Below are 20,039 nucleotides of genomic sequence, written 5' to 3'. Positions count from 1 at the left end.
TCATATCCGCAAAAATCTGCAACTTTGTATTTTTTTCCAGAAGAAAAATACCCGAATATAGAAGTTAGTTACGTAAGTTAATTTGTAAAGACACCCATTTAGCAAAAGAAAAGTAAAATTTTTATGCAAATAAAAGCTGCATTAACTAAAAAACGATCAGAAATTAAATAAAAAAAAACAAGTTTCTTAAAACTGAAAGTAAGGAGCGACATTAAAACTTAAAACGACCAGAAATTATTCCCTATATGAAAGGGACTGTCCCCTCCTTAACGCCTCGCTCTTTACGCTAAAGTTTGACCCTGTCTCACAAGTTTATTTTTTTAAAAAAATAAAAAACTTTAGCGTAAAGAGCAAATCCTTGTGATTTCAAATATAACAGTTTCATCAAGTTTAGCTATACCAGTCAAAATTTACGTGCCTGAGGAAAATTTACCTTGTTTTCAAAAAAGGGGGAAACATCCTCTAAAACTCATAGAACTTTAATGAAAATCACACCATCAGAGAACCCTACTATAGAAGTTAAAACCTCAGGTAATATCCATTGTCAGAGCTAGGCAATAATCCTAGTGCGGGAGAGGGGGAAGGGTTTTACGAGGTTCCACTAGGAGCATAAATTCTATTATACTTGACATATTGTATCGGAATACTATCAATAAAAAACTTTAGCGTAAAGAGCGAATCCTTATGATTTCAAATATATCAGTTTCATCAAGTTTAGCTATACCGGTCAAAAGTTACGCGCCTGAGAAAAATCTGCCTTGTTTTCGAGACAGGGGGAAACACCCTCTAAAACTCATATAAATTTAATGAAAATCACACCATCAGAGAACCCTACTATAGAAGTTAAAAGCTCATATCTGGAGGCTCATTCGAACGGAAATTAAAAGTTATAATGTCCTTTTTAAGTAACCCCCCCCCCCCCCAAAAAAAAATGGAGGGCAACTAGGCCCCCTCCCACGCTAATTTTTTCCCAAAGTCATCCGCCGTGACATCGGAATTAGACAAACCCCGTTTATAGCAAGAGCCTGTGAAATTTAACCCTCCCCCCAAAACTCTCACACTCTTTGTAACACGCAAGCTTTTCATTCAAAGCAGAAAAATACATCATGTTAGGAAAAACCTTGATTCTGAATGATAAAAAACTGTCTTTCAAAACAATTGAAACTTGTAAACACACCTATGGAGGAAATATTTTATTTACATAATATAAAAAAGCATGCTTTGCCGTTTTTATCGAATATATTCGTCATATTCTTAAGATTCTGTATTGCTGGAGGGGAGGGGGGCTAAGTCCCTCTGAAATTTGAATTTACTAGTAAAAGTTTTTCTTTATTTTTTTGTTTTGGAAATAAAAGAATGAAAAGTATACTCACATTGAAAATCGACGAATCCATTGTTTTCAAAAGTTAAAAATATATGGTGTATTCTAAACAATGTATTAAAACATAATGAAAATTGGGATACAGTGTACGGTCATTATATCGGTTTTTTTTTTAAATTGAGTACATTATATCTTGGCAAGTTTTTTAAAAAAACAACCAATCAAGTTATTATATTTGGCAAACCACTAAGCTTTCTCTAATAGCCTGACGCACAAAAATTGAGTCTCATAATAGAAAACCGGTCTACCAAGCCATGTAGAGTTCATTGTAATAGGCAAATAGCCCTGGTAACCCAATTACTTGAAAATATACACAAATATCCACGCCTCAGGCTTGTGAAAGTGCATTTATATTTTTAATATATAGATGCCTTACTACTTACATATAGTATTGGTTATTGGGAAGTGAACAGACGTTTTCAGGAGGGATTTTTTCTGGGTGTGGGGGGAGGGGGGGGGGGTCGGAGGAGGTGGTCACGTGGGAGGATCTTTCCATGGAGGATGTTTCATTGGGGGAAGGGACATTTCTATGAAGGGGGCGCCGGATTTCCCAGCATTATTTAAAAACGATCAGAAATTAAAAAAAAAAACTAGTTTTTTCAACGAAAAGTAAGAAGCAACATTAAAGCTTAAAACAAACAGAAATTACTACATATTTGAAGGGGTTCGCCCCCTAGTCAATACCTCGCTCTTTATGCTAAAGTTTTTTTTAGTACTTTCAAAAGAGTTTTTTATTCTAAAAAAATTCGAACTTTAGCGTAAAGAGCGAGGTATTGACTAGGGGTGAACCCCCACATATATTTAACAATTTCTGTTTGTTTTAAGTTTTAATGTTGCTCCTTACTTACAGTTGAAAAAACCTTGTTTTTTAAATTTAATTTCGAGAAGAATGATCACGGATGCGTGTTTACTTGTTTGTTTTTTGAAGACCGAGAGAAGACTTATTAGATCGGAAATCAACAGTTCAAGAGCCCTTTTTAGGTAACCAAAAATATTGGAGGGCAGTTAACCCCCCTATTTTCTGGGGAGAATTTTCAGAGGGCAATAGTTTTTTTGGGAAGAATTTCCCTAAATTCATCTACATAATTATTTTATCTGTCTTTCTTCCTCTTTGGATCTACAATTTTACATATGAAGAGAACGTTCCGATATAATTGTCCGGGGGAAATGTTCAGCAGGGACCGAATTGTGTGTCAAGATTTTTCCGTGGAAAAATGTGCGTAATGTCCACAAGGGTGCTGAAAGGTGGCACCTCCCTTCTCATCCCACAATATAGTTACTAATGTTTATTTTAATGCTTTATTTAACTGAAGTGAATTGCTAGAAATAACACTTAGGGGGGGGGGCGGATTTCCCGGCCTGATCTTATCAGAAATTAAAACGTAAAAAATAAGTTTTTTCAACTGAAAGTACAGAACATTTAAAATATTATTCCATATATAAAGAGAGCTACCACTTCCTGAATCCCTTGATCGCTACACTAAAGTCCTCAAAGTTGTCCGATTAAAATTTTGAAATGGAAATTGTATTTCAGCATAGTCGAAAGACCTAATAACTGTCTTTCAGGACGACTTAACCCCCGACAATCCCGGGAGGAGGGGCTGCAAGCTATGAGGTTTGCCCACTGTTGACGTATAGCTTTGGTTAATGGGAAGTAAACAGCTATTTCTGGGGGGGGGGGAGATTTTCTTTGGGAAGGGGTATTTTTGACGGGGAGAATTTTCTGTTGGGAGGGAAGTTTCCGAAGGTGAAAATTCTAGAGCAAATTTTACACTGGAGAAAATGTGTCAGCATTCATATACAACATTCACTCAAGTAGGGAGCCAGGTTTTACTCCTACGAGAACACATGTGCTGCCATCTATAATCAAGTCTAACCCTAACAGTTTATAATTTATTCAAGGATTATTGATCCACTAACGGGCTTATGACACATAAGGGAACTAGATTTCTGAGAAACTGATTTGCATAATCAAGGGGAATTATTGATCCACGAAAGGGGAATTAAGAAACAATATGGCTTCTTTGATCTTTAGATCTGAGAGATAAATAGTCTTTAGTGACAGAGATAAAGTAATATTTTATTTTTTAAATATGCCTTCTCTGGTCATTAGGCTTAGTGATAAATACTGGAATTAATATTCTTTCGAAACTTTAATAGCGTAGCTAGGAACACCTTAGAGATGAAGAGATTAACGCGGGATTTTTATCCTGGAAATTTCAAATGTGACAGCCCAGCGATGCCAAAACAAAAGTAATACGCTGAAATTACGTTTAGGGTTTATTTGGGCGAAACAGTTTGAGACATTTTAGAAGATGATTTAGGCGAAACAGTTTCAGACATTTTAGAAGATGATTTGGGTGAAACTCCGTGGTCGTTATAATACACAAGCTCTATTTGAACAGTGTTGTGAGGCCCCCTTCCCCTTGGGCCCCCAGAGGGCCCCCGGGCCCCAAAGGCTCCTCAGGCCCCTCAAATACCCCCGGACCCCTAAAAACCCCCGGACCCCAGTGTTTTCTCGTGGTGATGTTTCAAAGTTAATTTTAGATCTTTTTCGTTCAAATGCAAGAGTTGGATTATTTCAGTAGTGTTTTGTCGTGGTTTACCATGTCACTGTTACACTCTCTTGACGTTTCAAAGTTCATTTTGGATCTTTTTCGTTGAAATGCAAAAGTTAGAATGTTTCAGTAGTGTTTTCTCATGGTTTACCATGTCACTGTTACATTCTGTTGATGTTTCAAAGTTCATATGGATTTTTTTTTCTTTGAAATACAAGAGTTGGAATATTTCAGTAGTGTTTTGTCGTGATTTACCATGTCACTGTTCCATTCTCGTGACGTTTCAAAGTTCATTTTGGATTTTTTTTCGTTGAAATGCTAGAGTTGGAATATTTCAGTATTGTTTGGTCGTGGTTTACCTTGTAACGGTTTTATTCGCTTGATGTTTAAAAGTTCATCTCGGATTTTTTTCGTTGAAATATAGAAAGTTGGAATATTTCAGTAGTGTTTGTTGTGGTTTACCTAGTCGCTGTAAGATTTTCTTTCTGTTTCAAAGTTCATTTTAGATTTTTTATTTCGTTGAAATGCAATAGTTGGAATATTTCAGTAGTGTTTGTTGTGGTTTACCTTGTTACTGTTATATTCTCTTGATGTTTCAAAGTTCATTTTTTATTATTTTCGTTGAAATGCAAGAGTTAGATTATTTCAGTAGTGTTTTGTCATTGTTTATCTTGTCTCTGTTACATTCTTTTTATGTTTCAAGGTTCATTTTAGATTTCTTTTTGAAATGTAACAATTGGATTATTTCGGTAGTGTTTCGTCGTGGTTTACTATATCAGTGTTACATTATCTTGATTTTTCAGAGTTTATTTTAGATTTCTTTTTTTGAAATGCAAGAGTTGGAATGTTCCAGTAGTGTTATGTCAAGATTTACCTTGTCACTATTACAATTTCTTGATGTTTCAAAGTTCGTTTTGGATCTTTTTCGTTGAAATGCAAGAGTTGGAATATTTCCTTAGTGTTTTGTCGTGATTTACCTTGTCATTGTTACATTCTCTTGATGTTTCAAAGTTCATTTGGAATTTTTATTTATTTAAATGCAAGAGTAATAATGTTTAAGTAGTGTTTTGTCGTGGTTTACCTTGTCATTGTTACATTCCTATGATTTGTCATAGTTCATTTTGGATTTCTTTCGTTGAAATGTAAGAGTTGGAATATTTCAGTAGTGTTTGTTGTGGTTTACCCAGTCACTGTTTCAAAGTTCATTATATATTTTTATCGTTGAAATGCAAGAGTTGGAATATTTCAGTAGTGTTTTGTCGTGGTTTATCTTATCACTGCTACCTTCTCTTGATACTTCAAACTTAAGTTTTAATATTTTTCTTTGAAATGCAAGAGTTGCTTTATTTCAGTAGTGTTTGGTAGTAGTTTACCTAGTCACTATTACATTATCTTGATTTTTCAAAGTTAATTTTAGATTTTATTGTTGAAAAGTAAGAGTTAGATTATTTCAGTAGGGTTTTATAGTGGTTTACCTTGTCATTGTTACATTCTCTTGATGTTTCAAAGTTCATTTTTGATTTTTTTCGTTGAAATGTAAGAGTTTCAATATTTCAGTAGTGTTTTGTCGTGATTTACCTTGTCAGTGTTTTTACCTTGTCTTGATGTCTCAAAGTTAATTTTGGATTTTTTTTCTTTGAAATGCAAGAGTTGGAATATTTCAGTAGTGTTTTGTCATGCTTTACATTCTCACTGTTACATTCTCTTGATGTTTCAAAGTTCATTTTAGTTTTTTTTTCATTGAAAGGTAAGAGTTGGAATATTTCAGTACTGTTTTGTCATGGTTTACCTTGTCACAGTTACATGCTCTTGATTTTTCAAATTTCATTTTGGATTTATTTCATTGAAATGCAAGAGTTGGAATATTTCAGTAGTGGTTTGTTGTGGTTTATCATGTCCTTGTTAAGTTCTCTTCATGGTTAAAAGTTCATTTTGGAGTTTTTTTTGTTGAAATGTAGGAGTTTGAATATTTCAGTAGCATTTTCTTGTGGTTTACCTTGTCACTGGTACATTCTCTTGTTGTTTCAAAGTTCATTTTGGATCTTTTTCGTTGAAATTCAAGAGTTGGATTATTTCAGTAGTATTTTCTCGTGGTTTACCATGTCACTGTTACATTCTCATGATGTTTCAAAGTTTTTTTTGAATCTTTTTCGTTGAAATGCAAGAGTTGGGTTATTTCAGTAGTGTTTTATCATGGTTTACCATGTCACTGTTACACTCTGGTGATGTTTCAAAGTTCATTCTGGATCTTTTTCGTTGAAATGCAAGAGTTGGATTATTTCAGTAGTGTTTTCTCATGGTTTGCCTTGTCACTGTTACATTCTCATGATGTTTCAAAGTTCATTTTGGATTTCTTTCGTTGAAATGTAAGAGTTGGAATATTTCAGTAGTGTTTATTGTGGTTTACCTAGTCACTGTTACATTCTCTTGATGTTTTAAAGTTCATTTTAGATCTTTCATTGCTTGAAATGTAAGAGTTGGAATATTTCAGTAGTGTTTGTTGTGGTTTACCTTGTCACTGTTACATTTTCTTGATGTTTCAAAGTTCATTTTGTTTTTGTTTTCGTTGAAATTCAAGAGTTCGAATATTTCAGTAGGGTTTTTTGTGGTTTACCTTGTTACTGTTACATTCTATTGATGCTTTAAACTTCATTTTTTATTATTTTCGTTGAAATGCAAGAGTTAGAATATACCTCTAGTGTTTTGTCGTGGTTTAACTAGTCACTTTTACATTATCTTGATGTTTCAAATTTAATTTTATATTATTTTTTGAAATGTAAGAGTTAGATTATTTCAGTAGTGTGTTATAGTGGTTTACATTATCACTCTTACATTCTCTTGATTTTTCAAGGTTCATTTTGGATTTTTTACATTGAAATGTAAGAGTTGGATTATTTCAGTAGTGTTTAGTCGTGGTTTACCATGTCACTGTTACATTTTCTTGATTTTTTTCAGAGTTCATTTTATATTTCTTTCGTTGAAATGCAAGAGTTAGAATATTTCAGTAGTGTTTTGTCAAGACTTACCTTGTCACTGTTACAATCTCTTGATGTCTCAATGTTCGTTTTGGATACTTTTCGTTGAAATACAAGAGTTGGAAAATTTCAGTAGTGTTATGTCGTGGTTTACCTTGTCACTGTTACATTCTCTTGATGTTTCAAAGTTCATTTTGAATTTTTTTTCGTTGAAATGCAAGAGTAAGATTGTTTCAGTAGTGTTTTGTCGTGGTTTACCTTGTCACTGCTACATTCTCATGATGTTTCAAAGTTCGTTTTAGATTTTTCGTTCTTTGAAATGTAAAAGTTGGAATATTTCAATAGTTTTTTGTCGTGGTTTACCTTGTCACTATTAAATTATCTTGATTTTTCAAAGTTCATTTTGGATTTCTTTCGTTGAAATGTAAGAGTTGGAATATTTCAGTAGTGTTTGTTGTGGTTTACCTAGTCACTGTTATATTCTCTTGCTGTTTCAAAGTTCATTTTAGATTTTTTTGTTGAAATGCAAGAGTTGGATTGTTTAAGTAGTGTATTGTGGTTTAACTTTTTATTGCTGCAATCTCTTTATGTTTCAAAGTTCATTTTTGATTTTGTTTGTGGAAATTTAAAAATTGGATTATTTAACTAGTATTTTGTAGTGGTTTCTATGGTCACAATTACATTATTTTAATTTTTCAAAGTTAATTTTAGCTTTTTTTTTTGTAATATAAGAGTTAGATTATTTCAGTAATGTTTTATAGTGGTTTACGTTGTCACTCTTACATTCTCTTGATGTTTCAAAGTTGATTTTTGATTTTTTTCGTTGAAATGTAAGAGCTGTATTATTTCAGTAGTGTTTTGTCGTGGTTTATTATGTCACTGTTACATTTTTTTGATTTTTCGGAGTTCATTTTAGATTTCTTTCGTTAAAATGCAAGAGTTGGAATATTTCAGTAGTGTTTTGTCATGATTTACCATGTCACTGTTACATTATCTTGATGTCTCAAAGTTCATTTTGGATTTTTTTCCCATTGAAATGCAAGAGTTAGAATGTTTCAGTAGTGTTTTGTCATGATTTACCTTCTCACTATTACATTCTCTTGATGTTTCAAAGTTCATTTTAGTTTTTTTTTCCTTCAAATGTAAGAGTTGGAATATTTCAGTACTCTTTTGTCATGGTTTACCTTGTCATAGTTACATTCTCTTGATTTTTCAAAGTTCATTTTTGATTTTTTTCGTTGAAATGTGAGACTTGGAATATTTCAGTAGTGTTTTGTCGTGATTTACCTTGTCACTGTTACATTCTCTTTATGTCTCAAAGTTCGTTTTGGATTTTTTTCTTTGAAATGCAAGAGTTTGAATATTTCAGTAGTGTTTTGTCATGTTTTACCTTATCACTGTTACATTCTCTTGATGTTTTAAAGTTCATTTTAGTTTTTTTTTTCATTAAAATGTAAGAGTTGGAATATTTCAGTACTGTGTTGTCATGGTTTACCTTGTCACAGTTACATTCTCTTGTTTTTTCAAAGTTCATTTTGGATTTATTTCATTGCAATGTAAGAGTTTAAATATTTCGGTAATGGTTTGTTGTGGTTTATCTTATCCCTGTTAAATTTTCTCCATCGTTCAAAATTCATTTTGGATTTTTTTTTGTTGAAATATAAGAGTTGGAATATTTCAGTAGTGTTTTGTTGTGGTTTATCTTTTTACTGGTACATTCTCTTGATGTTTCAAAGTTCATTTTGGATCTTTTTCGTTGAAATGCAAGAGTTGGATTATTTCAGTAGTATTTTCTCGTGGTTTACCATGTCACTGTTACATTCTCATGATGTTTCAAAGTTTTTTTTGAATCTTTTTCGTTGAAATGCAAGAGTTGGAATATTTCAATAGTGTTTTCTCATGATTTACCTTGTCACTGCTATATTTTCATGATGTTTCAGTGTTCATTTTGGATTTCTTTCGTTGAAATGTAAGAGTTAGAATATTTCAGTAATGTTTGTTGTGGTTTGCCTATTCACTGTTACATTATCTTGATGTTTCAAAGTTAATTTTAGATTTTTCATTCCTTGAAATGTAAGAGTTGGAATATTTCAGTAGTTTTTTTTGTGGTTTACATTGTCACTGTTACATTCTCTTGATGTTTCAACGTTAGTTTTGGATTTTTTTTTTCGTTTAAATGCAAGAGTTGAAATATTTCAGTAGTGTTTGTTGTGGTTTACCTTGTTAATGTTACATTCTCTTCATGTTTCAAAGTTCATTTTTGATTATTTTCTTTGAAATGCAAGAGTTAGATTATTTCAGTAGTGTTTTGTCGTGGTTTACCTTGTCACTGTTACATTCTCTTGATGTTTCAAAGTTCATTTTATATTTTTTTTTTTAAAGGTAAGAGTTAGAATATTTCAGTAGTGTTTTATAGTGGTTCATCTAGTCAATTTTACATTCTCTTGATGTTTCAAAGTTCATTTTTGATTTTTTTACATTGAAACGTAAGAGTTGGATCATTTCATTAGTGTTTTGTCGTGGTTTACCATGTCACTGTTACATTTTCTTGATTTTTCAGAGTTCATTTTAGATTTCTTTCGTTGAAATGCAAGAGTTAGAATATTTCAGTAGTGTTTTGTCATGATTTACCTTGTCACTGTTACATTCTCTTGATGTCTCAAAGTTCATTTTGGATCTTTTTCGTTGAAATACAAGAGTTGGAATATTTCAGTAGTGTTTTGTCGTGGTTTACCTTGTCACTGTTATATTTTCTTGATGTTTCAAAGTTCATTTTGATTTTTTTTTTTCCGTTGAAATGCAAGAGTTAGATTATTTCAGTAGTGTTTTGTCGTGGTTTACCTTGTCACTGTTACATTCTCTTGATGTTTAAAAGTTCATTTAAGATTTTTTTCGTTGAAATGTAAGAGTTAGAATATTTCAATAGTGTTTCGTCGTGGTTTACCTTGTCACTATTAAATTATCTTGATTTTTCAAATTTCATTTTGGATTTCTTTCGTTGAAATGTAAGAGTTGGAATATTTCAGTAGTGTTTGTTGTGGTTTACCTAGTCACTGTTATATTCTCTTGCTGTTTCGAAGTTCATTTTGGATTTTTTTGTTGAAACGTAGTAGTTTGATTATTTCAGTAGTGTTTATTGTTGTTTAACTTGTAACTGCTGCATTCTCTTGATGTTTGAAAGTTCATTTTTGATATTTTTTATTGAAATGTAAGATTTAGATTATTTCAGTAGTGGTTGGTCGTGGTTTACCTTGTCACTGTTACATTCTTTTAATGTTTCAAAGTTCATTTTAGATTTTTTTGTTGAAATATAAGAGTTAAATTATTTCAGTAGTGTTTTATAGTGGTTTACGTTGTCAGTCTTACATTCTCTTGATTTTTAAAAGTTCATTTTCAATTTTTTTCGTGGAAATGTAAGAGTTTGAATATTTCAGTTGTTTTTTGTCGTGGTTTACCTTCTCATTGTTACAGTTTCTTGATTTTTCGGACTTCAATTTATATTTTTTTCGTTGAAAATCAAGAGATATATTATTTCATCACTGTTTTGTAGTGGTTTTTCATGTCACTGTTACATTCTCTTTATGTCTCAAAATTCATTTTGGATTTTTTTCCCATTGAAATGCAAGAGTTAGAATGTTTCAGTAGTGTTTTGCCATGATATACCTTATCACTACTACATTATCTTGATGTTTTAAAGTTCATTTTTGTTTTTTTTTATTCAAATGTAAGAGTCGTATTATTTCAGTACTCTTTTATCATGGTTTACCTTGTCATAGTTACATTCTCTTGATTTTTCAAAGTTCATTTTGGATTTCTTTCATTGAAATGCAAGAGTTGGAATATTTCAGTAATGTTTTGACGTGGTTTACCTTGTCACTGTTACATTTTCTTGATGTTTCAAAATTCAGTTTGGATTTTTTTTTGTTGAAATGTAGGATTTGGAATATTTCAGTAGTGTTTTGTTGTGGTTTACCTTGTCACTGTTACATTCTCTTGTTGTTTCAAAGTTCATTTTGATTTTTTTTCGTTGAAATGCAAGAGTTGGATTATTTCAGTAATGTTTCGTAGTGATTTACCATATAACTGTTACATTCTCTTGATGTTTCAAAGTTCATTTTGGATTTTTTTTTGTTAAAATGTAAGAGTTGGAATATTTCAGTAGTGTTTTGTAGTGGTTTACCTTATCACTGGTACATTCTCTTGGTTTTTCAAAGTTCATTTTGGATCTTTTTCGTTGAAATGCAAGAGTTGCAATATTTCAGTAGTGTTGTCTAGCGGTTTAACATATCACTGTTACATTCTCTTTATGTTTCAAACTTCATTTGGATCTTTTTTGTTGAAATGCTAGAGTTGGAATATTTCAGAAGTGTTTTGTCATGGTTTACCATGTCACTGTTATATTCGCTTGATGTCTCAAAGTTCATTTGGATCCTTTTCGTTGAAATGCAAGAGTTGGATTATTTCAGTAGTGTTTTCTCATGGTTTACCATGTCACTGTTACATTCTCTTGATGTTTCAAAGTTCATTTTGAATTCTCTTTGTTGAAATGTAAGAGTTGGAATATTTCAGTAGTGATTGTTGTGGTTTACCTAGTCACTGTTACATTCTCATGATGTTTCAAAGTTCATTTTAGATTTTTCTTTCCTTGAAATGTAAAAGTTGGGATATTTCAGTAGTGTTTGTTGTGGTCAGTAGTGTTACATTCTCTTGATTTTTCAAAGTTCATTTTTGATTTTTTTTTTAAATGCAAGAGTTAGATTATTTAAATGGTATTTTGTAGTAGTTTACCTTATCACTGTTACATTCTCTTGATGTTTCAAAGTTCATTTTAGATTTTTTTTTGTGAAATGCAAGAGTTAGATTATTTCAGTAGTGTTTTGTCGTGGTTTATCATGTCACTGTTACATTCTCTTGATGTTTCAAAGTTCATTTCGAATTATTTTCGTTGAAATGTAAATGTTGGAATATTTCAGTGGTGTTTGTTGCTGTTTACCTTGTCACTGTTACATTCATATGATGTTTTAAAGTTCATTTCGGATTTTTTTTGTGAAATGTAAGAGTTGGAATATATTATTTCAGTAGTGCTATGTCGTGGTATACCTTGTCACTGTTACATTTTCTTTATGTTTCAAATTTTATTTTAGATTTTTTGTTGAAATGTAAGAGTTAGATTATTTCTGTAGTGTTTTATAGTGGTTTACCTTGTCACTGTTACATTCTCTTGATGTTTCAATGTTCTTTTTGAATTTGTTTCGTTGAAATTTGAGAGTTGGATTATTTCAGCTGTGTTTTATTGTGGTTTATCTTGTCACTGCTACATTTTCTTGATTTTTCGGAGTTCATTTTAGATTTCTTTCGTTGAAATGTAACAGTTGGAATAGTTCAGTAGTGTTTTGTCATGATTTACCTTGTCACTGTTAAATTCTCATGATGCTTCAAAGTTCATTTTGAATTTCTTTTGTTGTAATGTAAGAGTTGGAATATTTCAGTAGTGTTTATTGTGGTTTACCTAGTCACTGTTACATTCTCTTGATGTTTTAAAGTTCATTTTAGATCTTTCATTGCTTGAAATGTAAGAGTTGGAATATTTCAGTAGTGTTTGTTGTGGTTTACCTTGTCACAGTTACATTCTCTTGATGTTTAAAAGTTCATTTTGGATTTTTTTTTCGTTGAAATGCAAGAGTTGGAATATTTCACTAGTGTTTGTTGTGGTTTAACTTGTTACTGTTAAATTATCTTGATGTTTCAAAGTTCATTTTTTATTATTTTCGTTGAAATGCAAGAGTTAGATTATTTCTGTAATGTTTTGTCGTGGTTTACCTTGTCACTGTTATATTTTCTTGATGTTTCAAAGTTCATTTTATATTTTTTTTTTGAAAGGTAAGAGTTAGATTATTTCAGTAGTGTGTTATAGTGGTTTACCTTGTCACTCTTACAGTCTCTTGATGTTTCAAGGTTCATTTTGGATTTTTTATATTGAAATGTAAGAGTTTGATTATTTCAGTAGTGTTTTGTCGTGGTTTACCATATCACTGTTACATTTTCTTGATTTTTTTCAGAGTTAATTTTATATTTCTTTCGTTGAAATGAAAGAGTTGGAATATTTCAGTAGTGTTTTGTCGAGATTTACCTTGTCACTGTTACATTCTCTTGATGTCTCAAAGTTCATTTTTGATCTTTTTAGTTGAAATGCAAGAGTTGGAAAATTTCAGTAGTGTTATGTAGTGTTTTACCTTGTCACTGTTATATTCTCTTGATGTTTCAAAGTTCATTTTGGATTTTTTCGTTGAAATGCAAGAGTTAGATTATTTCAGTAGTGTTTTGTCGTGGTTTACCTTGTCACTGTTACATTCTCTTGATGTTTCAAAGTTCATTTTAGATTTTTCATTTTTTGAAATGTAAGAATTGGATTATTTCAATAGTGTTTCGTCGTGGTTTACCTTATCACTATTAAATTATCTTGATTTTTCAAAGTTCATTTTGGATTTCTTTCGTTGAAATGTAAGAGTTGGAATATTTCAGTAGTGTTTGTTGTGGTTTACCTAGTCACTGTTACATTCTCTTGCTGTTTCAAAGTTCATTTTAGATTTTTTCTTTGAAATGTAAGAGTTTGAATATTTCAGTAGTGTTTATCGTGTTTTATCTGATCACTGCTACCTTTTCTTGATCTTAGAAACTTCATTTTTGATATTTTTTGTTGAAATGCAGGATTTACATTATTTCATTAGTGGTTCGTAGTAGTTTAAATAGTAACAATTACATTATCTTAATTTTTAAAAGTTCATTTTGGATTTTTTTGTTGAAAAATAAGAGTTAGATTATTTCAGTAATGTTTTATAGTGGTTTACGTTGTCACTCTTACATTCTCTTGATGTTTCAAAGTTGATTTTTGATTTTTTTCGTTGAAATGTAAGAGCTGTATTATTTCAGTAGTGTTTTGTCGTGGTTTATTATGTCACTGTTACATTTTTTTGATTTTTCGGAGTTCATTTTAGATTTCTTTCGTTAAAATGCAAGAGTTGGAATATTTCAGTAGTGTTTTGTCATGATTTACCATGTCACTGTTATATTCTCTTGATGTCTCAAAGTTCCTTTTGGATTTTTTTCATTGAAATGCAAGAGTTGGAATATTTCAGTACTGTTTCGTCATGGTTTACCTTCTCACTGTTACATTCTCTGGATATTCCAAAGTTCATGTTAGATTTTTTTTCATTGAAATGTAAGAGTTGGATTATTTAAATACTGTTTTGTCATGGTTTACCTTGTCACAGTTACATTCTCTTGATTTTTCAAAGTTCATTTTTGATTTTTTTCGTTGAAATGTGAGACTTGGAATATTTCAGTAGTGTTTTGTCGTGATTTACCTTGTCACTGTTACATTCTCTTTATGTCTCAAAGTTCATTTTGGATTTTTTTCTTTGAAATGCAAGAGTTGGATTATTTCAGTAGTGTTTTGTCATGGTTTACCTTCTCACTGTTACATTCTCTTGATGTTTCAAAGTTCATTTTAGTTTTTTTTTTCATTGAAAGGTAAGAGTTGGAATATTTCAGTACTGTTTTGTCATGGTTTACCTTGTCACAGTTACATTCTCTTGATTTTTCAAAGTTCATTTTGGATTTCTTTCATTGCAATGCAAGAGTTGGAATATTTCGGTAATTGTTCGTTATGGTTTATCATATCCCTGTTAAATTTTCTCCATCGTTAAAAATTCATTTTGGATTTTTTTTTGTTGAAATGTAAGATTTGGAATATTTAAGTTTCGTTTTGTTGTGGTTTATCTTTTTACTGGTACATTCTCTTGATGTTTCAAAGTTCATTTTGGATCTTTTTTCGTTAAAATTCAAGAGTTTGATTATATCAGTAGTGTTTTGTCATGGTTTACCATGTCACTGTTACATTCTCATGATGTTTCAAAGTTTTTTTGAATCTTTTTCGTTGAAATGCAAGAGTTGGAGTATTTCAGTAGTGTTTTCTCATGGTTTGCCTTGTCACTGTTACATTCTCTTGATGTTTCAAAGTTCATTTTTGATTTCTTTCGTTGAAATGTAAGAGTTGGAATATTTCAGTAGTGTTTATTGTGGTTTGCCTAGTCACTGTTACATTCTCATGATGTTTCAAAGTTAATTTTAGATTTTTCATTCCTTGAAATGTAAGAGTTGGAATATTTCAGTAGTGTTTGTTGTGGTTTACCTAGTCACAGTTACATTCTCTTGATGTTTCAAAGTTCATTTTAGATTTTTTTGTCCGTTGAAATGCAAGAGTTGGAATATTTCAGTAGTGTTTGTTGTGGTTTACCTTGTTACTGTTACATTCTCTTGATGTTTCAAAGTTCATTTTTTATTGTTTTCGTTGAAATGCAAGAGTTAGATTATTTCAGTAGTGTTTTGTCGTGGTTTAACTTGTCACTGTTGCATTCTCTTGATGTTTCAAATTTCATTTTAGATTTTTTTCTTGAAATGTAAGAGTTAGATTATTTCAGTAGTGTGTTATAGTGGTTCACCTTGTCACTCTTACATTCTCTTGATGTTTCAAGGTTCATTTTGGATTTTTTACATTGAAATGTAAGAGTTGGATTATTTCAGTAGTGTTTCATCGTGGTTTACCATGTCACTGTTACATTTTCTTGATTTTTTCAGAGTTCATTTTAGATTTCTTTCGTTGAAATGCAAGACTTGGAATGTTTCACTAGTGTTTTGTCATGATTTACCTTGTCACTGTTACATTCTCTTGATGTCTCAAAGTTCATTTTGGATCTTTTTCGTTGAAATACAAGAGTTGGAATATTTCAGTAGTGTTTTGTCGTGGTTTACCTTGTCACTGTTATATTTTCTTGATGTTTCAAAGTTCATTTTGATTTTTTTTTCGTTGAAATGCAAGAGTTAGATTATTTCAGTAGTGTTTTGTCGTGGTTTACCTTGTCACAGTTACATTATCTTGATGTTTAAAAGTTCATTTAAGATTTTTTTCGTTGAAATGTAAGAGTTAGAATATTTCAATAGTGTTTCGTCGTGGTTTACCTTGTCACTATTAAATTATCTTGATTTTTCAAAGTTCATTTTGGATTTCTTTTGTTGAAATGTAAGAGTTGGAATATTTCAGTAGTGTTTGTTGTGGTTTACCTAGTCACTGTTACATTCTCTTGCTGTTTCGAAGTTCATTTTAGATTTTTTTGTTGAAACGTAAGAGTTGGAATATTTCAGTAGTGTTTATTGTGGTTTACCTTGTTACTGTTACATTCTCTTGATGTTTCAAAGTTAATTTTTGATATTTTTTGTTGAAATGCAAGAGTTAGATTATTTCAGTAGTGGTTGGTCGTGGTTTACCTTGTCACTGTTATATTCTCTTGATGTTTCAAAGTTCATTTTAGATTTTTTTGTTGAAATATAAGAGTTAGATTATTTCAGTAGTGTTTTATAGTGGTTTACGTTGTCAGTCTTACATTCTCTTGATTTTTCAAAGTTCATTTTCAATTTTTTTCGTTGAAATGTAAGAGTTGGATTATTTCAGTAGTGTTTTGTCGTGGTTTATCATGTCACTGTTACATTTTCTTGATTTTTCGGAGTTCATTTTAGATTTCTTTCGTTAAAATGCAAGAGTTGGAATATTTCAGTAGTGTTTTGTCGTGATTTACCTTGTCACTGTTATATTCTCTTGATGTCTCAAAGTTCCTTTTGGATTTTTTTCATTGAAATTCAAGAGTTGGAATATTTTAGTAGTGTTGTCCCCTGATTTACCTTCTCACTATTACATTCTATTGATGTTTTACAGTTCATTTTTGTTTTTTTTTATTCAAATGTAAGAGTCGGATTATGTAAGTACTCTTTTATCATGGTTTACCTTTTCATAGTTATATTCTCTTGTTTTTTAAAAGTTAATTTTGGATTTATTTCATTGAAATGAAAGAGTTGGAATATTTCAGTAGTGTTTTGACGTGGTTTACCTTGTCACTGTTACATTCTCTTGATGTTTCAAAGTTCATTTTGGATTTTTTTTTGTTGAAATGTAGGAGTTGGAATATTTCAGTAGTGTTTTGTTGTGGTTTACCTTGTCACTGGTACATTCTCTTGTTGTTTCAAAGTTCATTTTGATTCTTTTTCGTTGAAATGCAAGAGTTGGATTATTTCAGTAATGTTTCGTAGTGATTTACCATATAACTGTTACATTCTCTTGATGTTTCAAAGTTCATTTTGGATTTTTTTTTGTTAAAATGTAAGAGTTGGAATATTTCAGTAGTGTTTTGTAGTGGTTTACCTTATCACTGATACATTCTCTTGATGTTTCACAGTTCATTTTAGATCTTTTTCGTTAAAATTCGACAGTTGGAATATTTCAGTAGTGTTTTCTAGTGGTTTACCATGTCACTGTTACATTCTCTTGATGTTTCAAAGTTCATTTTTGGATCTTTTTTGTTGAAATGCTAGAGTTGGAATATTTCAGAAGTGTTTTGTCATGGTTTACCATGTCACTGTTATATTCGCTTGATGTCTCAAAGTTCATTTGGATCCTTTTCGTTGAAATGCAAGAATTGGATTATTTCAGTAGTGTTTTCTCATGGTTTACCATGTCACTGTTACATTCTCTTGATGTTTCAAAGTTCATTTTGAATTCTCTTTGTTGAAATGTAAGAGTTGGAATATTTCAGTAGTGATTGTTGTGGTTTACCTAGTCACTGTTACATTCTCATGATGTTTCAAAGTTCATTTTAGATTTTTCTTTCCTTGAAATGTAAAAGTTGGAATATTTCAGTAGTGTTTGTTGTGGTCAGTACTGTTACATTCTCTTGTTGTTTCAAAGTTAATTTTTGATTTTTTTTTTTTGAAATGTAAGTGTAATATAATTTAAATACTTTTTTTTAGTAGTTTAACTTATAACTGTTACATTATATTGATGTTTCTAATTTCATTTTTGATTTTTTTTTGTGAAATGCAAGAGTTGGATTATTTCAGTAGTGTTTTCTCGTTGTTTACCTTGTCACTGTTACATTCTCTTGATGTTTCAAAGTTCATTTCGGATTATTTTCGTTGAAATGTAAATGTTGGAATATTTCAGTGGTGTTTGTTGCTGTTTACCTTGTCACTGTTACATTCATATGATGTTTCAAAGTTCATTTTAGTTTTTTTTTGTGAAATGCAAGAGTTAGATTATTTCAGTAGTGCTATGTCGTGGTATACCTTGTCACTGTTACATTTTCTTGATGTTTCAAATTTTATTTTAGATTTTTTGTTGAAATGTAAGAGTTAGATTATTTCAGTAGTGTTTTGTAGTGGTTTACCTTCTCACTCTTACATTCTCTTGATGTTTCAAAGTTCATTTTGGATTTTTTCGTTGAAATGTAAGAGTTGGATTCTTTCAGTAGTGTTTTGTCGTTGTTTATCATGTCACTGTTACATTTTCTTGATTTTTCAGAGTTCATTTTCGATTTCATTCGTTGAAATGCAAGACTTGGAACATTTCTGTAGCGTTTTGTCGTGATTTACCATGTCACTGTTACATTCTCATGATGTTTCAACGTCCATTTTAGATTTTTCTTTCCTTGTAATGTAAGAGTTGGAATATTTCAGTAGTGTTTGTTGTGGTTTATCTAGTCACTTTTACATTCTCTTGATTTTTCAAAGTTCATTTTTGATTTTTTTTTTTTTTTTTAAATGCAGGAGTTAGATTATTTCAGTGGTATTTTTTAGTAGTTTACATAATAACTGTTACATTATATTTATTTTTAATAGTTAATTTTAGATTTTTTGTTGTGAAATGCAACAGTTAGATTATTTCAGTAGTATTTTGTCGTGGTTTACCTTGTCACTGTTACATTCTCTTGATGTTTAACAGTTCGTTTCGGATTATTTTCGTTGAAATGTAAAATTTGGAATATTTCAGTAGTGTTTGTTGCTGTTTACCTAGTCACTGTTACATTCAGATGATGTTTCAAAGTTCATTTTAGATTTTTTTTGTGAAATGCAAGAGTTAGATTATTTCAGTAGTGCTATGTCGTGGTATACCATGTCATTGTTACATTTTCTTGATGTTTCAAAGTTCATTTTAGATTTTTTGTTGAAATGTAAGAGTTAGATTATTTCAGTAGTGTTTTGTAGTGGTTTACCTTCTCACTCATACATTCTCTTTATGTTTCAAAGTTCATTTTGGATTTTTTTCGTTGAAATGTAAGAGTTGGATTATTCCTTTAGTTGTTTGTCATGGTTTATCTTGTTAATGTTTCATTTTCTTGATTTTTCAGACTTCATTTTCTTTTTCTTTCGTTGAAATGCAAGAGATGGACTATTTATGTAGTGTTTTTTAGTGATTTACCTTGTCACTGTTACATTCTCTTGATGTTTCAAAGTCCATTTTGGATTTCTTTCGTTGAAATGTAAAAGTTAGAATATTTTAGTAGTGTTTGTTATTGGTTACCTAGTCACTATTATATTCTCTTGATGTTTCAAAGTTCACTTTGGATTTTTTTTTGTTGAAATGCAAGAGCACGATTATTTAAATGGTATTTTGTAGTAGTTTACCTTATAACTGTTACATTCTCTTGATGTTTTAAAGTTCATTTTAAATTTTTTTTGTGAAATGCAAGAGTTAGAATATTTCAGTAGTGTTTTGTCTTGGTTTACCATGTCACTATTACATTCTCTTGATGTTTCAAAGTTCATTTCGGATTTTTCTCGTTGAAATGTAAATGTTGGAATATTTCAGTAGTGTTTGTTGCGGTTTACCTAGTCACTGTTACATTCAGTAATGTTATGTCGTGGTTTACCTTGTCACTGTTAGATTGTCTTGATGTTTCAAAGTTCATTTTAGATTTTTTTGTTGAAATGTAAGAGTTAGATTATTTCAGTAGTGTTTTATAGTGGTTTTTCTTGTCAATCTTTCATTCTCTTGATGTTTCAAAGTTCATTTTAGATTTCTTTCGTTGAAATGCAAGAGTTGGAATATTTCAGTAGTGTTTTGTCGTGATTTACCTTGTCACTGTTACATTCTCTTGATGTCTCAAAGTTAATTTTGGATTTTTTTCGTTGAAATGCAAGAGTTGGAATATTTCAGTAGTGTTTCGTCATGGTTTACCTTCTCACTTTTACATTCTCTTGATGTTTCAAAGTTCATTTTAGTTTTTTTTTTCATTGACA

Source organism: Artemia sp. Qi Xiang Cuo, chromosome 8 (assembly GCF_049724085.1).
Source record: "Artemia sp. Qi Xiang Cuo chromosome 8, ASM4972408v1, whole genome shotgun sequence".
Lineage (NCBI taxonomy): Eukaryota > Metazoa > Arthropoda > Branchiopoda > Anostraca > Artemiidae > Artemia > Artemia sp. Qi Xiang Cuo.
The sequence above is the reverse complement of the archived record's forward strand: the minus strand, read 5'-3'. Positions refer to the sequence as shown.